Consider the following 25,264-nt stretch of genomic DNA (forward strand, 5'->3'; position numbering starts at 1 on the left):
TAGCTCCAGTGGAAATGGGTACAAGTCCCGGGACTTAAACTAGAGCCACAGCGAACATTGTTCCTTAGCATCCACTGTGACTGTCGCTTAACGGCCAGCGCGGATGTTATGGAGGATAGAAATCAAACCCAACCACTGTCCGCTACCCGACTATTAACACTAACAACATCTCCTATCCAATACTTACTCGTTCCTAGAAAGGAAACCGCGATTATACGACCATATAACGACGACTATACGACGATTATATTCAAGAATACAGAGGGATAATTTTGTACAGTCAGCGTCTTATAGTAGGTAGCGGTACGCCATACATATTATATGGTGTACCGAACAATTTCAATACTTTTGATCCTACCTACCTACTATATGACGCTGACTGTATCTACTCATTTCATACATTGTAAAAATGATGGCTTCGAGTTAATTTCAAATAGCAAAATTCGACATGTCGATAAATACATGACCACCTGGCTTCTAGTATCTAGAACTAGATGGGTTGAGTGCCTCGACTTCCAGTAAAAAGTTTTAATCACTCGAAGATGAAATAATTGTATACAAATAAAAAGATAAAAGGGACTTAGGACAGCAGATCCTTTTTCATATAGCATCCCAGAATGGAAGGCGTAATTATACGAACATTTACTGTCCCTATCATAAATTGGTACTGAATGCATAATTCGCGCGCTCCTATGGAGTCGGCTGCGTGGAAGTCGCTATTAGTTGCATATTCGAATGAACCTATACGGGTTTGTAAGATATAACTTATAATTTAGATAGCTCACAGATATTTATAATATAAAACACCTAAGGAAATACAAAATGAACCGTGAGTTCTTTGAAAAAACTCAATATCTGTTTTACGTAAGTGACAAACGTGATATCTTAAGGGAAAGCCGATTATCATCTGAGATGGATATTGGATACTACCTACTCTTTGCCAAGATATTATTATTTATTTTACTAAGAAAAAAGCATCACAATTAGTTAATATTAAAAATGATATTGTATTCATCACTAAATATACTGAGAGAAAAATCATTAGTAAACTAAACCAGGAATTAAAAAACAGTTCTGTACTGGGGGAAAAAATGAAGTTTAGTAATAATTATAGACGTTTCACTATTTCTGTAAAGTTTATTTATTTCTACAAACAGCTCAGTAATCCTAAATTTAATTTCAACAAACAGATAATAGAAATTGCAAGAACTAATACAAATTGCAAAAGTCAATTTGTTCCTATTAGTTGACTCTCCTTGTCCCCGGATTAAGTTTATTTTTCTAATTCTAAGCGTGTTTTTGTTATCCTTTTCTCTCAGTGTATGAACTGAAAAATCAATGGAATATGCCGAGTTATTGGACACTAAGTTTAGTACATCTAGATGTCTACTAAGTCAATAAATTTACATACAGGCGACCGCATCCTGCACCGGATGCCGCAGTGTCGAAATATTGGTATTTGCAATTAACCTTTTACCTTTATGTTGGTGCCGGTTGAATGTGGGAGCGGAATTCTGTGGATGTTTCGCTCATCCATACTAATGTATCGCGAAAGTGTCCCAGCCTGTTTAAAGCACATACCCAACTTATAGGATTTTGACGCGAAAAAACATATCTGCAGTGTTTACAATATTAATATCTTTAAATTGTATACTTTACGGTCAAGTCAATTTCAAAATTGAGCGAATTTTTAAATAATCACGTAGTGGACGCATGGCATTTTTTTGCAAAAAAGCAAAATTTCAGTTAATTAAGTTTATGGACAAATAAGAAATTGCAATATACAAAATATTATTTAGCATGAATTTACAATGATTGTGCCCCCATAACTATTCCCTTAGATAGTAGAGTTTGTAATGAATAAAGTCTATTATAATAATCACGTTTTATTTTGACGGTTGGGTAAACCTGTTTCCACCTGACTCAACTTTGGTCCCATGACGCTAGGTATATAAGATAAAATAATGGTAGGTATACTGCCTTCTGGTTATTATTATAAACGCAGCAGCCATTTTAGGCTATCTTTATGATTTCTTGCCTTTTGATTATAAGTTTTATTCTAATAGCCGAAAGTAGTGTTTGGTAGAAGAATAATGATACAGACAAATTTTGGCCTTAGGATGTTGGAATTAGTGGATTTTTCTATGCTAATATTTATGTATTTGCTTAGATACACATTCATTTTCAGCAAATATCACGTCAGGACTACTTTAACACGATTATACGGATACCTAATAAATACCTAGTTATAATATTTTATTAGTAGGTGCCTATCCTTAAAGGTAATAAATAATCTTTTGACTGTTAACATATGTTACATAAATAGGTGCCTCACTAGTGCCCAAGTTTAAAAATATATGACAAAGTACAGCAAATTGTTAATAATTTTCACAATAAGGTTATTGTGCAGGGACCTATTTCGAGCCTAGGTACCTACATCGTCATATTTCATTCATAGTTAATAAGATAAAATAGGCCGTCATAATAATCACGACTCCTTACGAAGTGATACATCTACCTAGGTATATAGAAGCCAGTTATAATTGGTACTAACCCGATTATTTCCTGTCCCAATTAAACCATTTAAGACTGACATGCTTCCACATATAATTTGAGGTGCCGACTGCCTCAACAACAACGTAATAGCACGGCACAAGGCTTTATGCAAATCAAATTAATTAAAGCCAATACATATACTCTTAACAAGCCGATATTCACCTAGGTTTGATTAAAAACCATACAGTTTTTACAATCAACATAGATGAATAGCTGCTACCTACATCCTTTACCTATATTTATTGCTCATCGCGAAAGTGTCTTATTTATGTCGCTTAACTTCAAACTCGGGTAAATCCATTCGACCCTCTCAGCAAATATCTATCCTAACCTTTTCTTAGTACCAAAATCGCGTAATCCGACAGAAGGATTTATTTACCCGAGTTTGAAGTTAATTAACTTAGGTGGCTCATTTATTGTCCATTCAGATTGATAGGTAGTTTGCTTATTTATTCCCAATGGGAAAAGACCCACACCTCAGAATTGCGCTGGGGGATAACCACTGGAGGATAAGAATCTTCTGAGACTTTTTGCCCAGCTATGAGTTTCTAAGGTGTGGAAATAATTGGAATTGGAATCACGTTAACAGCACACCAAGCACAGATGATTTACTGATGCACAGGGGGGTTGCTGTAAGGATATCATTAGTCCGGCCATGTTGTGGGCATAATTATGGAGACCTTTTTCGGACCCATGTTGATTGCGCTGACTCACAGGTATAAATATTTGAGCAAGATCACAAATGTTCAGAACGGGCGTTCAAGATTGTTCGGAATGCCTTATTGGATTTAAATGGACACAAGATTTGCTATCGTTTAAATGTCATAAACAAGACTGGCACGGAATATGCTAATATGTACGGATATTGAAAGAATGAAGTTTGTTCCCCTGAGTGAGTCTAAGAACTGGTACATTTAAATCTTAGAAATCAGGCTCGAAGGACCATTTTTATTGCTACCACATAATTTAAGATTTTTAACAGTTAAAATGCTATGTGATATTATTGGTTAAATGACTGAATCTTTCATAACTACCTACTATTATTCAACAAAAGTTAGCTTAGTTTCCTTATGACGTCACAATACAGAACAAAACCAGTAATTAACCGGTGATTTGTACTGATCACGATACCAACATGTAAGTAGAATGAGATAGTAATAACATACTTTATTCTTCACGGTGAAAGATAAACAAAATACATAAGTAATTGATTTTTGAGAGCCAACCCAGTCGGGCCGGCGTAATAGCGTTTGGGGTCTAATAAAAGACATCAACGCATCCTGGTTCGTTCGGACCTGAGCACGCGTAAATGGGGTTCATTTTATACTGCACAGTTCTGTTGTTTTGACCATTTTGGGAATATTTATTTAGGTTTTAAACAAAGCCAATTCGGATGTTGAACTAGGAGCTCTATGATCACATGTCAAAACAATAATACCTAACACAAACGTTTACACGAAACGAGACTATTTGAAGTAATCATTGAACCACTTGCAAAAAAACAATTAAAAAAGAATTAAAAGTTAACGGCACACGCAAAACGTGGACAATTGAGGCCATAGAGTCGCCACCCGCTGAGCAACCACAAGACGCTCGAGGCACGAGACCGGGCCCCAAATTGATGCCTATTTACCGTGAAGAGGAAATCCAGGTCCAGGAGACCAGACAGGAACCACTGAGTCAAGCACTTTCCATGTAAAGAACAGTCACACACGTCCACAACTCGCTTTGAGCGCACGCGATCCAAAACAAAAAATAACACGGTTCCTTCACTTAGTCAATGTTGAACTGATACGAGTTCTTGCAGAGGTCAAACACAACACAACAAACCAGTCAATATTGAAAGGATCACTCGAAAGTTGAGCCGTCAACTATTTTCGTTGGAGAGAAGTTTGTTGACAGCGCGCGGATCGCGTAGGTACAGACGAGACGTGATCGCCGCGCTCGCGCAAGCACCGGTGTGAAGTGGGCCGCGGGCGTCCGCGGTCGGGCGCGCTCGGGCCGGCTCGGGGGCCTTCGGGAGGAATGTGCGGCCCCGGCGAAGCGCCGCAGCCAGCCGCGGCTGCCGCGGCCGCGTCGGAGCCCTGCGGCTTCGCCTGCCTCATTCCGATCTACGCACTCGCTTCGCATACTCAACCAAACATAATTAAATTGCAACAGTTGATCGCCATCGCTGTAATGTGCACTTGCCTAAGATCAGGTTTTGTCCAAAGTCGGCATTAAGTCAACGGGAAAGTACAGTTAGGTGCAGGCGCGGGAATGCGTTAGCGAGGTCACGGAACTAGTTGTAAATGACAAGCCTTCCAGCGAGGAACACAGCTCTGCTCGAATTATAAATCCAGTTGTAAGTGCCTGCCTACGGAGGACGCGGGCCTACATTCCGCGCCAGAATAGGGCGAGTTTTGCTTCGCGACTATTATTACCAAATTACCGGATCCACGCTGATAATGGCGTTGTGAAAAGTCACCGATTGAATTATTAAAGCTAAATCCTGCAGAATGCGGGCCCGCGAGTTTTGCAGGTCATTGACGTATTCTCCGCCTACGTTACGCTGTTCAAAAAACGGCCTTCAAACTCCAAGCGAGTCCTAATTTGAATTTATGAATTTCGTGAAGGACCAAACAATAAGCTCGCCTGTAAAAAGTTGCCACACTACCGACAATATTAAGCCATTAGTTTAGTGCAAACAAAAACATCCCAAAAATGTTTGCGGACATGAGACAAGCTTTGCTTGCCTTTCGTTTCGTGTTTATTCAGAAATGTTTCATTCGCTTTGAAGATTCCGCTTTTAAGCTTTTGCTTACACAATAAAAACGTAGTATTTTCAAATGTTGATCATTTGATTCACGTACCTACCGATGTGTCGAGACGAGAAAAACAAAATGAAATGTAGGTACATCCCACCAAAAACATTTTCATGTAAAATGTTGCTAAAACGAAACTATAAGGCTCGCACTGCCAAAAAGTCATCAGATCTCTTGTAGAGCCAAGCTGTTAACTCTACAAGTCCTCACTTCATAAACTCTACACCTTAGTCAAAATATGTGGCTTGGCCGTTTCGTCTTCATTCACTTATATGTCTTTGCGTTAACTACATATAGGTATACCTACCCTAATCCGCGGATTAATAATTTTTTGCCAACTCGGGATAAAGGCTCCGCATCGAGCGAGCAGAGCACAATGGAGCGGACGTTGCGTGAGCGCAGCACAATCGGAACAAGTGTACTTCCGGTGCGTGTTTAGTCTACATCATAATGAACACTTGGGAACCGTACCAGCCGGACCACTGGTTCAATCATATAACTCGGGTTAGCAAAAAAAACTCCGATTTTATATTGTATTTTGCTCGCACCTTCGTCTGTGATGATGATGATTGTTAAAAACTATTGTTTGTCCTTCCCTGGGCCTCAAACGATCTCCATATCATATTTAAAGCAGCATTTAAACTTTTCATAAAATAACCTTTGTAGGTATAAAACATTTATGATAAACTTACGGCTAGTATACCTACCTACCCATTTAATCTTTTAAACCTCTTCTTTACTCTACTTATACTTTGCGGCACTACAAAGGGTACGTAAAAAATTATTTACATTGCATTGTTATCCAAATTTCCCATTAGAGCGTAGCATATTTGCACCCGGATAACAGGATTTATCATTAAATTTATCTATCTTCTTCTTCCTGGCGTTATCCCGGCATTTTGCCACGGCTCATGGGAGCCTGGGGTCCGCTTGACAACTAATCCCATGATTTGACGTAGGCACTAGTTTTTACGAAAGCGACTGCCATCTGACCTTCCAACCCAGAGGGGAAACTAGGCCTTATTGGGATTAGTCCGGTTTCCTCACGATGTTTTCCTTCACCGAAAAGCGACTGGCAAATATCAAATGATATTTCGTACATAAGTTCCGAAAAACTCATTGGTACGAGCCGGGGTTTGAACCCGCGACCTCCGGATTGAAAGTCGCACGCTCTTACCGCTAGGCCACCAGCGCTTCCATTAAATTTATCTATATTCAAGTTAAATAATCGACATAAACTTGAAACTTTGTATTTACCTTATATGTCCTTATCAAAAATTTTGAAGTAGGTAGGTTAAAAAAGAGGAAGATTAAAAAACCCGGTTATGTCAAAGAATGTAGAGAATAGACATCCGTCGACATGAAACTTCACTCAAAAAGCGTTAGATTGTAAAAAATACACAATCGACATTCTTCTCAAATCTATTACAATGGTGAATTCAAAGTACACAAAAAGCGTATATAAACAACCATCAATTTATGTCAGAAGCGTTAAAAACAATTTTACAAATAAAACGCATGCATATATAACCGATTTAGAGCTTTCTGACAAATGACGGTTGTTGATTTCGATGGCTATCGATAGAAGGGAAACCTTTGGCCGATTTGAATGCGACGAACTTGAGCACGAGATAGCTTATGCTAATCAGAAGATAAACAAGATTGAATAAATTTCAAGTTCTATGTTACTACGATCCGGGTATTATAAATGCATCGCGTTCATCAAGTCCCCTCCCTCCACTGCCATCGTCATACAAAAGAGAAAGGGAGTAACATTGTATGACACGCATACATTGTTATTGCTTCCTCGCCTTTGGTTGATAGAACGGCGCGATTCGACGACGTCCTCATGACGTGACCGATTGCTTCCACAACCAGCTCCGAGACCTTCGAAATAGCATTCACGCTTCTATGGGAATGTGTTTCGCCTCGCCTCACCCGAGCATTGTAATAAATATTTCACAATATCGAAACTCGCGACAAAAATTGTACATGTTAGATAGAACATTCAAAAATAATTTTGATAGCCCTGAAATTTGAGAGACAAGCATGAATGCGCAATACGTTAGTCAGTAGTGAGTCACCGGCGGGCGCCACTAAAGAAAGCCTGAGCAAGAGCCTGATAAAGCTGGCGCGTGCAGGGCGCAAAGAATTCTATTGTAAGCCCCGCACCACCATTTATAATCTTATCTTACAATAAGACTACCGGGCACTACTATTGTCTGCTACGTCTATGTATATTCCGCAGTAATATCGCAAGTCTTTCGTAAGACTCATACGGAATTGTCAGCTACGTAACAGGTGCCTAGCAGAGGCAGGTATTTGTGAAAAATCGCGTGTGGTACAAAAAGCAGCTCGACGCCGGTACCAGTGAAATCGCGCGTGTAGAAAGCAGAACTGGGAGGGGCAGCGCAGCACACGCACCGGTGCCAGCTATATTGGCGATCACACTAATTGCTAATACCACGCTTGACGAGTCGCACTTCTAGGACCCCGTTGTAGCAAGTAAAAGCTGCATTAGCATGGCACACATCCGAAATGGTCCCGTTCTGGGTGATAAGGATACGAAGAAACAAGTTAATGCGGATCTTCTTAGTCTATCATTTTTATAATGGATATTTTTGTACTCTCACGTAAATATTGAGGAATAGTTAGTTAAGTTACATATTACTATTAGTACCTACTAATCATCACACTTCATCATAGCAATACATCATCAACCTACTATTGTTATCTTATTTTTTTGAAAATAGGTAGACTTCCAAATCCTATTGACGTTAAGATTAGAACTAGTTTTTTATCATAATAATCAAACATAAACTAATGATTTGTTACAGTAGTTGTTCATTCCTGAAATTATTTTGGTATTACGTAGTGTATGTACATATATAGTAAGTATGTTTGTTATCCAAAATATCGACACTCAGCTAGCTGTTTATGTTTTTCTTAAGTTTAATGTACTAATAAATAAAAATAAATTGACTAATACATTATTTATGTTAAATCTTATGAATATAGCTGAAATATTGTTTTTCGCAACCAATACAAGTATACCGATAATAATAAAAGGGATTTCGAAATTTGTCAAAATGTACTGTAATGTAATGTACAAATGTAAAATGTATGTTAGTTTCAAAATGTTTTCCTATAGTGACAACTAAATATCTTCGGCTTAAAAGAAATCTCTATAACCTACATAAGATTGTTAAGGAAGTAGGTACTAAAGATTACAACAACAATTGTCAGAGCCCTCACACTCGTACCTAGGCCAGGGACATTTCAGATGTCGCATTTCCAACCCGCCAGCTATTTGAATGCCGACCACAACCCAGTCATCGGCAGTTAAAGGGGGCCTCGTAAAGGCGTTTATTGCCTCCTCGATGAAAAGTTTATCAACAAGTGTTGCTGGCCCGTTAGCCGTTTCGATGTTCGCCATTAGGGCCCCGGCACCGACCGGCTTAACAACAATTTAAACGTACGCGACGTTTCTAGTAACGCGCCCTTTGATAACCCCGAGTTATCTCCTAAATTGACATTATAAAACCGCTTTCATACTTAAATAATAAATATTTTATATACATATAATGACTTTCGAATTGGGTTTTCTTACTTTAATGAACGTAGGTATATCTATTAATGAAACTAAATTGTGTACCTATAGTTCGTTTTTTTTAGCATTAGAAAAAAGGTAAACAATCTTGATGTGTCTTTTAATTGAAGAATACTTTTTAAAAATAAGTCACGGCAAATATGTCACAATTGTGACAAATCTAATTCGATCATTTATATTTTTCTGCTTTCATAAGTAATAGTTACTTACTGATTTTTAAAAAGCGTTTTTCAATTAAAAGACATGTCAAGATCGCTTACCTTCTTACAAGTTCTTTCTAATGCTAAAAAAACGAACTATACAGATGTAGTGCATAATTATTTTCCTTCATATTTTCACGGAAACGTAAGAACGTGTCTTGCTATTTCAATCAGTCTCGGTACAAAAAGTACTGAGGTTGATAACAAATACGAACGGTTCCGAAATAATCCGAAGGAAAACCATGATGCACAATATCTGTAGCTTGTTATTAACCGACTTCCAAATCTCAAAGAAGGAGGTTATCAATTCGGTTGTATGTTTTTTTTTATTTTTTTTATTTTTTTTTATGTTTGTTACTCCATAACTCCGTCATTACTGGACCGATTTTGAAAATTCTTTTTTTGATTGAATGTATATGCATACAGATTGGTCCCGTTTTTGTCAAAACCCAGTTCTGATGATGGGATCCATGAGGAATCGAGGGAACTCCTCAAATCTTAAAGGCATACACATAGTGATTTTTGGTTTTTTATCAACGAATCAAGCATATACATCCAAAAAAGTGACATTTGATGAAGTGGAACTGCTGATGATGATCAGAACGGAACTCTTCAACGACGCATAGTTCACGGTTGGCGATTTGTCCTCTTCGTTATGTTTGTTAAGCAAGTTAAGTTTTTAAGCCACATTTTTGTTAAGCTCGAGTTCTGATGATGGGATCCATGAGGAATCAAGGGAACTCTTCAAATCTTAAAGGCATGCGTATAGAGATTTTTGTATTTACATCAGAAAATCAAGCATTTTCATTAAAAACTGTCGCATTTGATGAAGTGGAACTGCTGATGATGATCAGAACAGAACTCTTCAACGACGCATAGTTCACGTTTGGCGATTCTTCCTCTTCGTTATGTTCGTTAAGCAAGTTAAGTTTTTAAGCCACACTTTTGTCAAGCTCGAGTTTTGGTGATGGGTCCATAAGGAATCGAGGGAACTCCTCAAATCTTAAAGGCATACGTATAGAATTTTCTGTATTTTCATCATAAAATCAAGCATTTACATTAAAAACTGTCGCATTTGATGAAGTGGAACTGCTGATGATGACCAGAACAGAACTCTTCAACGACGCATGGTACACGTCTGGTGATTACGAATTTCGATTTTGACTTGGACTGGGACCCGGACTCGGACTCATACCTGGACCCGGACCTGGACTCGGATCCATATTCGGACCCGGACTCGGAACCGGACTCGGATCCTGACTCGGACCCGGACTCGGATCCGGTCTGGGATCCGGACACGGACACGGACCCGGCCTCGGACCCGGACTCGGACCCAGACTCGGACCCGGACTCGGACTCGGACCCGGACTCGGACCTGGACTCGGACCCGGGCTCGGACCCGGACTCGGACCCGGACTCGGACTCGGACTCGGACTCGGACTCGGACTCGGACTCGGACTCGGACTCGGACTCGGACCCGGACTCGGACCCGGACCTTGGCCCGGAAAACCACTATGATACCTTAACTAAATAAACCACTATGATTACCTACCATAAAATGTAGGTATAAAGTATGATGATGCCAATCTTACTAACCCCTCCCGCTTAAACCCCCGTACACCGCACCGCATGCGCCATTAAGTGGGTTAGGTTAGGTTTGAACTGCGATCCTCACAGAACCGAACAAGGGTTAGGTTAGGTTGAAACTGCGAGCCTTACAGAAACGGAATGCTACTTGAAAAGTGGGTTTGATTAGGTTCGAACTGCGATCCTCACAGAACCGAACTGCTATCTGAGAAGTGGGTTAGGTTAGGCTAGAACTACGACCCTTATGGCTCCTCTAGACGATGGGCCAACGCCGGCCACTCCAAGGGACGCATTTATGCGTTAGAGGGAGCAAGTAATATTGCTATCTCGTTCTACCGCATGGCTGCGTCCCTTGGAGTGGCCGGCGTTGGCCCATCCTGTAGAGGAGCCATTACAGAAGCGAAATGCTAGTAGAAAAATGGGTGGTTTTACCTCCTTTTCTACATAGTGTACTATTTACTATAATCTTTCACCGGCCCCCAAAGAAGTCGGTTTTTTTTTCTTAAAAATTATATATTCTAGAAACTTTAAAGTATTCTAATCCATGTTTCGTGTTTATGGATACAGCACGTTTGAAACACAAGTCGAATTGGGCGAGCCAGCTTACGTACTTTTACATAGCCATTCCGAAGCTCATAAAATAAATCTATTCTCAGTCGATTCCTTTCTATCAAGTTTATGTGAATTTCATGGGACTATAAAACATTATGCATTAACTTAACGTGCCTTTTGGACTATAGAATCCTGTGTTATAACTACACCTACAAATTTCAACGTGCCTATTCTGGTAAGTTGGTAAAGCAGGATAAAAAAACAATTGTAGTAGTGCGCCATCAAATAATTCAGCAAACCGAATATATAACAAAACAAGCATAAGTGTTTATATTTTTTATCTCATTTTTAACGTTAACGATCTTAATCGTGAATATAAACGTCAATTTACTGCTGAAACTGTTACAAGAAAATCTATGTCTCGATAATTTTTATTCAGGCGTATAACAATTAAGATGTGAGATTTCGTAATGCGCGTGACGAAAAGCGTAATAGCCCGAGTTCACCAAAAGCGATCTAATAAAATTTAATGCGGTTCATAACTTCTTGTGGGATTGATAATAATTATGAACTATCATGCAACAGAAATAATTCAATAATTCAACAGAAATATTTAAAATTCAAGTTTGATTATTTAGACACAGACACTAGATGAATTTTCCACCGATTTAGATAGCTTTATTTTTCAATTGAATTTAATAATATGTAAGTACTAGTAGGTAATTTTATATTTTAATAAAATATAAAAACAATGGAAGCTATTGGAGGAGGCCTTTGCCAGCAGGCACACTGAGTCGAGAGATTTGTTATAGAAAAAGAAGCCAACCAAGCCAAGAAAACAACATTGATTTAATTCTCTCACCCAGTCTAAGGGGCTATATAAATAAATAAAAGTAGGTAATTACATGTAAGGAATATTTTGTATTAATATGTTACAAATCTTTAGCTCAATTATTACGTAAGGTAGCACACGATAAGCTAATACGGGTAATGAAATAGTCAGCATGCTTGAGCTCTATCAGGCCGGTTAAGTTTCGTTTATTTTTAGTTAGGTTTGGCATATCACATCGCAAATCTAGCCGCAAAAGGAAACGCGATGCACACTCACGCACATCCAGCGGCGTAGCGTATGTGTTTGCCGCCCGGGGCCGATCAGAAATTTGCCGCCCCGTTTATGATAAAAAATGTTAAAATAAAACTTTTTTTTCTTGGCTGGCAATCATTTATATAATTATTTAAGCAGGTATTTTAAGTATTTAGTATATTACGTTATATTATGATGGTTTGTGTTTATTTAATTTAGTTTTGATAAATAAATCAACTTGCCTAAACAATTATATTTCAGAAATAAAACCATGTACATAAATGACATAACATATTATAGGTCAGGAAATGAATGCTCAAAAAACGTTGTAGAGGGAAATGTTAGGAACACAATTTTTGACTCCGTAACTTTATTTGGACTAGTTAGGAGTGAATATATCAAAAGTCCCCGGCTGTAGCCCCGGTGCTGTTTATCAAGATAAAATTATATCATTTATATCAAGATAAAATTATAGGATAGGATATCAAGATAAAATTAAAATCCCTAAATAAACTTTCAAGAGCGGGTATCTCAAAAACTATTCAAGATATCGAAAAACTTGACTGGATAAAACTTGTAACTAATTTTATTAGCTTTCGGTTTGTCTTAGTATTCATGTCGATAAGACGCAAAGTTTCCAAGATATTAATGAAAAACCGAAAAATTCGTCCTTCTTTCCTCAGCATCGGGGCTACGGCCGGGGACTCTTGATATGTTCACCTCCTAACTAGTCCAAACAAAGTTACGGAGTCAAAAATTGTGTTCCTTGCATTTCCCTCTGTACCTTCTTATTGCTCGGCCTATCTGTTATTAGAAATAACAATCATTTTATAATTTTTTCAAGTTCAAGCAAAGAACCGAAACATGATCTTCGACGTCATTGGGAGTTTCAGAAAATAGTGTACCCAATTAGCGTGAGTTGTTAAGAAAAGTTAATCACTGTCAGTTTTGTGACGATAATAAAATTAAGCATTATATTTCAATGGAAACTTGGTTTAAGCTGTTAGCAATATTATAATGTAAAAAAATGCAAAAAGTTAATCCCATGAAGATTTCATATGGTTAATTGTCGTCATAAAACTGACAGCGATTAACTTTTCTTAACTAGAGTCTTGTTAATGAAAGTTGTTAACGAAACCTGCAAAATTTCAAAATATCTATAATATGTATGTATATTATAAAAATTATGCAATCCTTGTGATGCCTGCTGTAGATTTTTTTGATATTACCGCGTTTTTGCATGTTCACCTTTCATTGGGGATACTATTTTCTGAAAACTCCTCATTACACCTTTCAACATAAGTTCATAGTGTTAACTGCTGCTCTGGCTTCTTTATTTGTTATCAAGCTAACAGTAAATTAAATACTGACCGATAGTGAATAAAAATAACGAACACAGCAGTGTTACTTAGAAAGTTTAATAAATGTGTCTATTCCTTGCACGTGCAACTTGTGCAAGGCACAAACAATAGATAGAAGACCCGAACATTTTTTTTGGATTTTATTGCTATGAGTTCGGGAGATTCCAAGTAAGTCGTCATTATAAATTTTGCTAATTACGATTTACGGAGTCTGCTCTTTGAAATTCGTGTATAAATAAGTAACTACTGTCAATACCTCGCAGGGAATTAACATTTTGTTCGAGTTACGGAGTCGAAATAATCCTATGTTTACCGCGTTTTTCTATTTAAGTATTTTAAGTATGAGAAAAAACGTCAATGACTGAGAATTACGACTTCGCATTATCGAGATCACACTGTATTTCCAAAATAAAACGGATACATATTATGTACCTACTAATTACTCGGTAGCTCGGCACCTAATTCTAAGGTAGATATTGTACCTAGTTTACGCACATACGCCTAAAACTTTCAAACTTGGAATATATGTAATTACATTTAAATTACTCAACATTTAAATACAATAAAAATAAGTACTACGTACTTACCTTTCGACAATAATTCAATAACAATTCGCAAATCGAATCTATTATTTGTTTCCATAAATATTGCACTTTGCACTACACTTGCACTGTTCTCAAACTCGAAACAAATGACGAACTTTGTTTGTTGTCATCCCTGTCATTAGTAAACAGTTGACATAAGTTCGAGAAATAAAAAAACCCACACATTCCAAAATAAGGTTTAAAGTTATAAAAATAAGGAGTAATATTGTATAGTATAGTAAAACAGACCCTTTTAGCTCTTTCACCATCGCTCTTTCGTCCGTTCGTGTGTAAGCTCGGCGGGCGCTCGGGATGCCGCGCTCCGGCCGGCATTGACAGCAATATCGATATCCGCACCGCCGCCTCGCGACGTTCGCGCCATCGGTTTTTGAAAATCGTGATTTCTTAATTTTTTTATTTTTTAAATGCCGTGTTTGCCGCCCCCGCTTATGTGCCGCCCGGGGCTATGGCCCCCCTAGCCCCCCCCACGCTACGCCTCTGCGCACATCTCACCAGGCCCTGTATTATCAATTACCAACACACACTAACGCTACGTCTTACGTAGGCGAACAACGCGCGAACGCGGCGCGGCGCGGCGCGGCGAAAGCGGCCGCCGCCGCGCCGCGCCGCGCCGCGCCGCCTGACATTCGCGTGCAAATCGCGCCGCACCGCGTTCGCAACGAGATCGCTTACGTAGGACACTTCTATGGGCATCAAAGGATTGATTTCGCCGCGCCGCGCCGCGCCGCGTTCGCGCGTTGTTCGCCTACGTAAGACGTAGCGTTAGGCTTCTATTCAAAACAACCAGCATAAGTCTGACCTAGCGGTCCGCAACAAATAACGCAAATATGATTCCAAATTTACACTGGTAAGCCTCCGACGTACGCTTACCTGTGGTAAGAAAGTGTTGAGAATAACAGCTCGGGAATGCGAATAAAAACATTTGATGCCCTATATCAAACACCTGATGGAGATAAATATGGAAATTCTCCGGTAAATGATGTTAGGTAAGAAAGATACAAAGTTAAGATCGATTAATTAAACTTAATGAGTAGACGGTATCGCGGCTTTACATTCTTAGGTTCCTAATTAGAGCTAAGATGCCGCCATAACATCGGACTGTATGAGTTTAAGTAATGAATACTTACTTACATTACTTACTCTTAATTAGACAGACCAAATTTTATCGTAATATGTACCTATTTCAGTATTTATTGATTTTATTCTACTTAGATATACAAAATACAGGGACCCGGGTATGTCCTTAAACTACGTCCAGGACCCGGGTATATCCTTAAACCACGTCCAAGACCACCGGTGGACGGGCAGCAGCGTCCCTCAAATTCGGTGTACTCGACTGCGATCGCCAACCCGCCTGCCAAGCGTGGCGATTATGGCATTCACCCCCCAAAAAAGGGGGAGGCCTATGTTCAGCAGTGGACTGGCTTATGGCTGAGATGATACAGAATACAAAGAAATATTTCATACCTATTCATTTGTAAAAAAATACCGATGTATAACTATTGCATACTCTCACTTACTCGTACTGCAGAGCTCTTCTTATACAACCCAGTACCTACTTAAGTATAGAGCGGGGTTATTTTATATAAGTAGCTGCTGTGAAATGCTTTTGAAATAACATGAAAATTTATATCAAAACATAAATGAGTTTAGTGACTGCGGCGCTATGAGCGCGGTCCAATAAAACTGTGTGATAAATGCATTGTATTAGAGGATTTTGAAGCGAGCACGCGGCGGTACGCTTCTGTTTCATCATTTACTATTTATACCCGTAACTTCGTAACTCTCCAGTGGACACTAGCTCGTAACTTCACGTTTCTAAAGTTTATAATGACACTCGTATTACTTTATTAGATTGTTAGCCAGTGCGTTTACACGGTGTTTATTTTACTGTATTATTTATTATCAATACACTTTTGTGGGAGTTTAGACCATTTGAAAATACACCCGTTGGTCATTGAAGAAAAATATTTATTACAAATATGATGGGATATGATGAACTCATGTTAAATAAAGCAGGATAAGGTAATCTATAAATGAAATAATAATCTTTTTGGTTCTGACTTTATCATAAAGGACGTACTTTGTAACTAATGAGCACTTGCTATAACATCATTAAATACCTAAGTACAAAATACATTTAAGGAATAATTGGCTTGTTTCGAATACTACGAGGCTATACTTTACGGTAATTTACTGTATGTTTCTCATTGGACAATGCCAGGAACGTCCGGTCGGACGTGGTGAGAGCATTCAGATCAGAGCACTGCTATAGCACTACGTAACTATAGTTATATCAGATTTTCACTATTCGTCATCGGCTCTAATGAAACTTTTTCTGGGAAAAGATACGTTATTCGTTTTACTACGTCGATTATTAGGTGTAAAATGGCAGAAATAATGGAGAGTTTTGTTCTTTCTGAAGAAACGCTAGGTTTAGACTTTAAAACATCCACAATTGACCAATTACACGTTACCTACAGGCTCTCCTTTCACATTTTCTCGGTTGCAATTTTTTGCAATTACGGATGTCCTTATCGGTGGAGGGCCAGTTAAGTAGGTACTGACTACTTGATTAGTTACAGGTCCTTAACGACTATAATGAACCTTACCAAACTGTAAATAAATACTGATGTTTGAAGAGCTACGTTAATACAAGAATCAACATCATAAAATAAGATCTAATGGACCCATCCACATGAATAGACTCCGACGATAATCATGTTTATTCCATTTTGATAATATAAAGTAAAGTTAAATGCAGATATCAACATCATTGTCGTCTTTCGTTGCGATAGATAAAGATAAAGATAAAAGATAAAAAATAGTTTATTCAAGTAGGCATATTACAATGCGCTTATGAACGTCAAATAAATTTACCGGCTCCAACCGTACACCTCTGCCCCGAGAAGATTTAAATCCCCCCTCAATTGGAGGAGGGTATCCCAATATGGGACCGGCAACAAACTCGGCGGGACACATCTTTTCAAAACATTATTACATCTTATAATTAACATGCATTACGAGTAATTAATACAATTTAAGTTACTATAGAATTCATGCAATTATACTCAGTGAGTACATAACTTTATAGAATTTGATATAAAAAATAAACATATATGCACATGAAATCACAAATACGTAGCTCTTTCAGAAAACAAATCAAATCTTACAAAAGGAAAAGAAAATAAAATCAATAAAAGAAATGAGAATACATATTATATGAATCTAACTGATTGTTATGAGATGCTTTCATACAATTTGATGTGCTTTCTTACCTGAGCTGAGTCACCTTTAACTCTACACATAATACAATGTTTTTATTTGCTACTTGTCGTTATTACAGTTTCTGGTTTGGACCATGCATGTTTGTCTGTCAAGTAGTCCTCGACTCTGTAATAAGCCTTCAACATCAATGACTTTTTTAAGTAATTCTTAAGAGCTGGAAAGGGTAATCTTAAAGCATCCTCAGGTAACTTGTTATAAAAATGAATGCATTGCCCAACGAATGACTTCTGTACTTTACGAACACGAAACTTTCTGATAGCAAGCTTATTTTTATTTCTAGTATTATAGTTATGGACATCAGAATTCTTAGTGAAGGAGTCTAGATTCTTAACAACATAAATAATACTATCATATATGTATTGGGAAGCTACAGTTAAAATATTAATTTCTTTAAAAAGTTCTCTTAATGATTCACGCACCCTTAAATTATATATAGAACGAATGGCTCTCTTTTGTAAGACAAATATAGTCTGTATGTCAGCTGCTTTGCCCCAAACCAGAATACCATATGACATTACACTATGAAAATAACTATAATAAACAAGGCGAGCTGTCTCAACATTAGTCAATTGTCTAATTCTCCTCACAGCGTAAGCGGCCGAACTTAATTTGTTTGCTAGTGTTCTTATATGAGGACTCCATTGTAGATTTTTGTCCAATGTTAAACCAAGAAACAGTGCTTTATCTACCATCTCTAAGCATTCATTATTCAAAAGTATCTTAGTATCGACTGGTTTAACATTCGGCAAAGAAAATCGAATGCATTTAGTTTTCTTAGCATTAAGAAGCAAATTGTTCATAGTAAACCAGTTAACCAGTTTATCATTTTATTAACTTTATGGTGCAGAACAGCCGTCAAAACGAGTTAAACGCGATTAAACGATACCTAGGCCAGAATTCCTAGTGACTTACAGAGACATTTGCCTCAAGCAATACCAGTACAAATATGAACTTGTGATTGTAAGAAAGTATATTAAAAGATAAAATATATATTGCCGATTATACTGAAATGTATTCAGTATGTGATTGAATGATTTCAGGGCTGGTCTTCAGCCTGCCTTGAACTGTCAACTTATACGGGGGTGGCCTGTAATACGAGCAAAAAAATTTCCTGTGAGCTGTACTCCTCATACTACCAACCTTTGTCCAGCAACTTTTAAAAATGACTTGTGGTTTGATTTTTAATAGACTTTAAAGTTTATTCTAAGACGCAATGTATTGCGAGTTTTGTTATGTTTAAGGCATGACAAGTAACGTCAATCACAAATGATTATGACATGGCGATGGCGTCCATTGAAGATAATATTTATTTTGTATGAAAAATAGGAAGTCTAAATACTTCATAATTTTTAAAAGTTGTTGAACAAAAGTGTCACAGTTTGAGGAGTACAATCTATGTTTTAATTATTTGGTCATGTTACAGGCCACACCCGGTATGATGTACGTCAGTAGTGTGCACCTAAAATTATGAGTACCATCGCCCACACTGCTAACTGTACATCGGTGGACCTTATGCCATTTGTAATAAGGTCCACCGGTGTACAGTTAGGATGATACTCTCGTATAAGCTTGCGGAATAACAACCATATAACCCCTATTTATAGGTGCCCAGAATAGCATCGCGTCGTATTCATTCTGATGCGTTGTCCTCAGTGAGGTGAGTGTCCAAGGCAAACCTAGAGGTAATTTAATTTGCCCGGCCCAATACTATTATTTAGTTAAATATTTATTTTATTTTATTGGTTCATAAAATTTACACAGCATTACAGCGGACTTAGTAATTTGTAATAGAGAGTATTATAATATATTGTGTACCTAATCCTATTATGTCATTGCTAAAATATCATTCTATGGAACTTGCTAACAATGTAAACAAATCGCCATATTGAAATTGTCTCTGAGTGATGAATTTACTGAATAATTTTACGATTTAGACTCACTTGTTTTTAGTCTGGGCTCTCCGTAACATGTCGAGTGACTAAAAACAATTGATTCTAAACCGTAAAATTATTCAATGTTAGTATATCTCACAACAGATTAAATTCGATGAATTTACTAGTGACTTTTGTTTACATAGTTAGCAAGTTCCATAAAATGACACTTTACACGGCAAAATCAAATATCTCTTATCCTATATTATAATTGCGTAAGTAAATCTGTTGTCTGTTACTTTTTCACGCCATTGAAACGATTTAGATGAAATTTGGTACCAATGGGGATAGTTTAGGGCTCGGGGAAGGATATAGGGTAGTTTTTGTCAATCATAGTTATCATTATTACATGCAAACGAAGTCGCCCGTCTTCTGCCCGAAGCTATTCCTATTCCTAAATATAATTTTGATATATTTATACTTTTAAAAAAATCGTTGCAGTATCCTTATAGGTATCTATATAGTAAAATCAAATACTCACATACTTAGATGAAAGAGTTGGTAGGTAGTTAATTTCTTTGGAATCGTTTAAATATTTTGATTATTAATGTTAAGTTTTAATACGAGAATACATAGTATGAAAATATATATATTATGGTATCAAGCTGCTCCGTAGTGTCACCGACGTTACCATAGATAAGTAAAAACAAAATAACAAATTCTACTTACAAGATCGTAACCAGGGCATTATTAACGCATAAAACTCCCCAGTGTCATTTTAACCAAGCCCCATCTATAAATAGTTCAACAATGCCGCGAACAGCCTGGCATTTCGACCGTGTAAACCTCACTTATCCTTACTAATAGCCGCGGAGTCGCACATAGACAATGAGGAATGTCTCTTCAGGCGGCATCTAGCCACGGCGTTTAGCATTCCGTCCGCGCGCACGCGCAATGATAACTATTCACACTTACCGAGATGTGCCGCCACGTTCGGATTATTTTGCTTTTTGGAATTTTTTATGTTTTACAAATAGAGCAACTTCTTGCTGTTTATGTAAAGGCGGTTTCACTTTTGCCGCTGTTTGCTTATTACGGACGTTCTATTTGCCAGTAATGCTTTACGCTTAAAAGTTTTAAGTTAAAACAAACAAAAACGTTACCACGATAAGGATATTTAACGGCGTAGACATTACATCATAATCGATCGCTTGTTAAAAATTACGGTATATTGATCCAACCAAGTAAACGTTATCAGAACATTCCTTGTCAAAATATTAAGTAATAATCAATGTTGGAGTGCTGACCGAATTCGGAAGTTACATCAAAACCCAGTTATAGATACAGATAACAGAATCGATTTAAACCGATAACGCTTATCTTTTAACTGCAAGTGTCTACATTACGTAAACCTTTTTATCAATTTAAACCCAATAAATGTTTATTATATCGCAACCATAAAATGTTGTATAGTTACAGTCAAAGTTGGCTACTCAATTCTATTTTGGATAAAGCTCTAAAAATAATCGGCGGGCGTTTAACTTTTACGATTAAGACACGAGGTAACAGTTACTTCTGGTTCTGTTATTAATGTTGCCAGTCGGTGGAAAACTCTAACGAGTGGAATCTCCGAAACGATTGCACAATTTATAGAACTTGTAGAGTTGAAATGGAAACGTTGCGACACTGACATGATGCATACGAGTAGGGGCCCGATTCGGATTTTGAAATAGACATCTATAAGATATCTTTTAGACATCACCAAGATACGATAACGATATGTTTAAGATCTAACCTGCCAAATTTGACATTTGCGCGATTCTGGAGATACTCTTGAACGATTTCCACAGGATATGACTTAGAGATCCAATTCACATCTAATAGATATCTTACTCTATCTAACGTAAAAGTGACATTGGTTGCCCGAATTGCGATGCAAAAGAGAACTAGTTGATATCTAAACTATAACGTATCTATAATGGATCTAGTACGTGTCGTCTCTTGTGAATATCTTGAAGTTCGAATACGGCAGTAGGTACACGTAGTGATAGTATACGGACCGGCACTATGACCTCTGGTGGAAATGTTAAATAATCATGTTTACGCTGCAAAGAGCTTTTATAAAGTCGGATTAAGTATGTGACCGTACTGTTACGTGTGTGTTACAATACACTGTGTTCTTGCAAATAAATAATTTATGATTATGAGAACCTGAACTGTTAGATATATCGAAGATGCGACGGACACCATAAAACGTAAAATAAAAAGCTGGCTAAATTATTTACCTACTTGTTTACTAGAAAGCACTGTAAACACTGTTAGAGTTAGACCAAAAAAGTCTGCGAACGATTTTGCATATGTTGATAGTATCGCAGTGCAAGTGTTATTAAATAAATAAAATTAAATAACACTTGCACTGCGTGTGCTATCAAATTTATCATAATCGTTGCAGACTTTTCTTGGTCAAACTCTACAACTACTTGCAAATGTACTATTAAAGATAATAAGGAATAAATGACCCTTTAAATATTATTGTTCTGACAGAAAATATTATAAAGACGGGTTTTATTATTAGTAAACTCACAACAGAATAAGTTAAATTAAGTTTTTTACTTTCCTTAGCATCTAAAGTTTTTATGGCTATTATTGTACCTACCAGTTTTAATGATGTTTCATAATTTTTAATACAAAAAAATCTAAAATTACATCATATCCATTCACATTTAATCCGTCAAATTATGATTGACAGACAGCTACAAAGGGACTCGTAAATGTTAATATACTGGCCTATCAAATTCATGTCTACAAAAAAAATACTTCCGCAACGGACTCTATACAAACGGTATCGCTAAGTATAAGATATTGTGTAGGCATTTAGTGGCAATTTAAAATGTTCAGTGCGACGTTTATCACACGTTTCAATATGCATATTGGTTTGCGTAAAGTGGCTCGATTTGTATACGCCCGTCCATTCGCTGTGCGTGGCAAAGGTGCGCTCATGAGAATCCAAGAGAAATTGTCACCTTTACAGCTATTTTGAAACGAAACTTTGTATAATTTACTACACTCAAAACTAATAAAAATGTGTAGGCACTATTTACCTAATTTCTTATTATCTACTTTAGGCCAAGAAATAAGAAGTTGTAGAGGGAAATGCTAGGAACACAATTTTTGACTCCGCAACTTTGTTTGGACTAGTTAGGAGGTGAACATATCAAAAGTCCCCGGCCGTAGCCCCGGTGCTGGGGGGGAGAGGGGGAAAGAAGGTCTCATTTTTCGGTTTTTCACTAATATCTTGGAAACTTTGCGTCTTAGCGACATGACTACTGAGACAAACCAAAAGCTGATAAAATTTGTTACAAGTTTTATTCAGTCAAGTTTTTCGATATCTTTAATAGTTTTTGAGATATCCGCTCTTGAAAGTTTATTTAGGGCTTTCAATTTTATCTTGATATCTACATTAGTGAAGCTGCTAGGCCGTGTTTAGTATCATTTTCGTATAAATCGGGGGTGCTGAATTCATTTTTGGTATCACATTGACACCATTTCTTAGAAAAAACATATAAACTTTAAACAAATACCTTTTTTTTTAAATTCATCTTCACGCTTAAACCGCTCAACCAATTTAATTGTAATTTGGTATACAGATATTTCGAGTCCCAAGACAGGACATAAGATACTTTTTATCTCAATAATCATCCTTTAAAGTTGTGAAATGGAGTATGGGGGGAATTCAACTTCGTCGACGAAACTGAATTCCTGAGGTAAATACTGCTTAAGGTAAAGTTTGAAGTCATGTTAGGTATCATTTTCATCTAAATCACAGATGTATACCATCCTAAATTTCACCTAAACCGGTTCAGCGGTTATTGACTCCTCATACAAACTTCCACCCCACTTTTCACATCCTCAAAAGATGCTTTTGGTTATAAAAACCATCCTATGTCCTGTGTCGAGACTGAAACTATTTCTATACAAAATTTCAACGAAATTGGTTCAGCGGTTTAAGCGTGAAGAGGGATTTTTAAAAATATATTTTTTTTAATTTTGGTTTTACTTCGGAATAGTGTCAATGTGATACCATAAATGAATTCAGCACCCCCGATTTATACAAAAATGATACCAAACATGGCCTAACAGCATCACTGATGTAGATATCAAGATAAAATTAAAATCCCTAAATAAACTTTCAAGAGCGGGTATCTCAAAAACTATTCAAGATATCGAAAAACTTGACTAGATAAAACTTGTAACTAATTTTATGAGCTTTCGGTTTGTCTTAGTAGTCATGTCGCTAAGATGCAAAGTTTCCAAGATATCAATGAAAAACCGAAAAATTAGACCTTCTTACCCCCCTCTACCCCGCAGCACCGGGACTACAGCCGGGGACTTTTGATATGTTCACCTCCTAACTAGTCTAAACAAAGTTACGTAGTCAAAAATTGTGTTCCTAGCATTTCCCTCTACAACGTTTTTTGAGCATTCATTTACTGACCTACTTGTAATTTGCAGCATTCGTACATTACTATTTATACCTATATATAAAAACCTGAATAACGCTCCATGACGTAGTATCCCTAAAGTTAAGAAGATAGACCGTCATCGCCATACGCCATAAAAATTATATGGTATGCGGAACTATTTGAATATTTTGGATGTTACCTATTATATGACTCTGACTGTACTACGCCTTATACAGGGTGTTTGGTACATCGTTTGCCAAATTAAAACGGCAGATAGGTAGATTGCTATCTTCTCAGACCTAGAAATTTTTAATTTTGTGCAAATATTTTTTTCACTTCTATGACAGTTTTTCGTAAATTTCAAATTTTTACTTGCGTAGAAGTAAAAAAAAAACATGGCCAATTTTGTTTTTCTAGGCATGAGAGGCTGTATACAGCGCAGAGGAAAAACATAATTTTGAAAAAACAAGGAAACGTTGAGTTAAAATATTAAACGATGCTTCTCAGTATGAACACGGGCTATGAAGTGCAAAGGCGACAGAGCATTAGCGGCGCACTATCAGATCGGTTTAGCGCTGCGAGGGGCAAATCGCGCCATCACACCCGCCAGCTCAGGGTCGTCAAACGCTTACGTCTATTTTTACCCGTATGACGATTTTTTTGGAATATTTACTAGTGTATACTTCGGCATCCAATTCAAAAGGGACCATTTTTACAGTTCCTTCAAGTCTCTTTTGATTGGTTGTTGGTTTTGGTTGGGCTTAATTAAAGAAGAAAAGTATTGAAGAAATATGTTTTACCGCAACTAAACTTCCAAAAAATACCTAGGGTGCATTGGGGTAAATATGAAGGCGGGGTAATTCCGAAACTGGCAAATATCTACTAAACTAGAAACACTTCATACTTTAGCAACACTTAGGTACGCCGCTGCAATGCTTACATGGCATCTTGCGTACTGTTGCTATAGTAAAAAGTGTTTCTAGTTTAGTAGATATTTGCCAGTTTCGGAATTACTCCGCCTTCGCATTTACACCAATGCACTTTACAAACATTTTACGTGACAGCCAAGTACTCAATATAAAAATGAACTTCATAGTCACAGACCATCATTCAACGTGGGAGTTATTATTATGTTATGTTAAGTGCAAGGTTGCGAAGTGCAAAGCGGAGCGGTTGCCAGACGATTCGCTTATTTAATTACACGAACGGGTCTACCGCGATACAATTTCATCGTTTTTACCTTAAATTCCGACGTTTCAGCTGAGTTGCACCAGCTTCGGCAG

The 25,264-nt window shown here is 37.4% G+C and overlaps 1 protein-coding gene across 2 annotated transcripts in view; it reads right to left on the bottom strand.

Annotated features, from left to right (window-relative positions):
* Window positions 1-25,264, bottom strand: part of LOC134672422 (uncharacterized) — a 158,759-nt gene that overhangs the window by 72,546 nt on the left and 60,949 nt on the right. The window contains exon 1 of one of the 2 annotated variants that reach the window (XM_063530308.1): window positions 4,190-4,479. The exons of the other annotated variant lie outside the window; for it this stretch is intronic. The gene's annotated coding sequence lies outside the window, so the exon portion shown is untranslated. Of the gene's footprint in view, window positions 1-4,189; window positions 4,480-25,264 lie in introns of those variants that run through there. 2 annotated transcript variants of the gene reach the window in all.

The sequence above is a fragment of the Cydia fagiglandana genome, chromosome 17 (genome assembly GCF_963556715.1).
Source record: "Cydia fagiglandana chromosome 17, ilCydFagi1.1, whole genome shotgun sequence".
In the NCBI taxonomy this organism is placed as follows: Eukaryota; Metazoa; Arthropoda; class Insecta; order Lepidoptera; family Tortricidae; genus Cydia; species Cydia fagiglandana.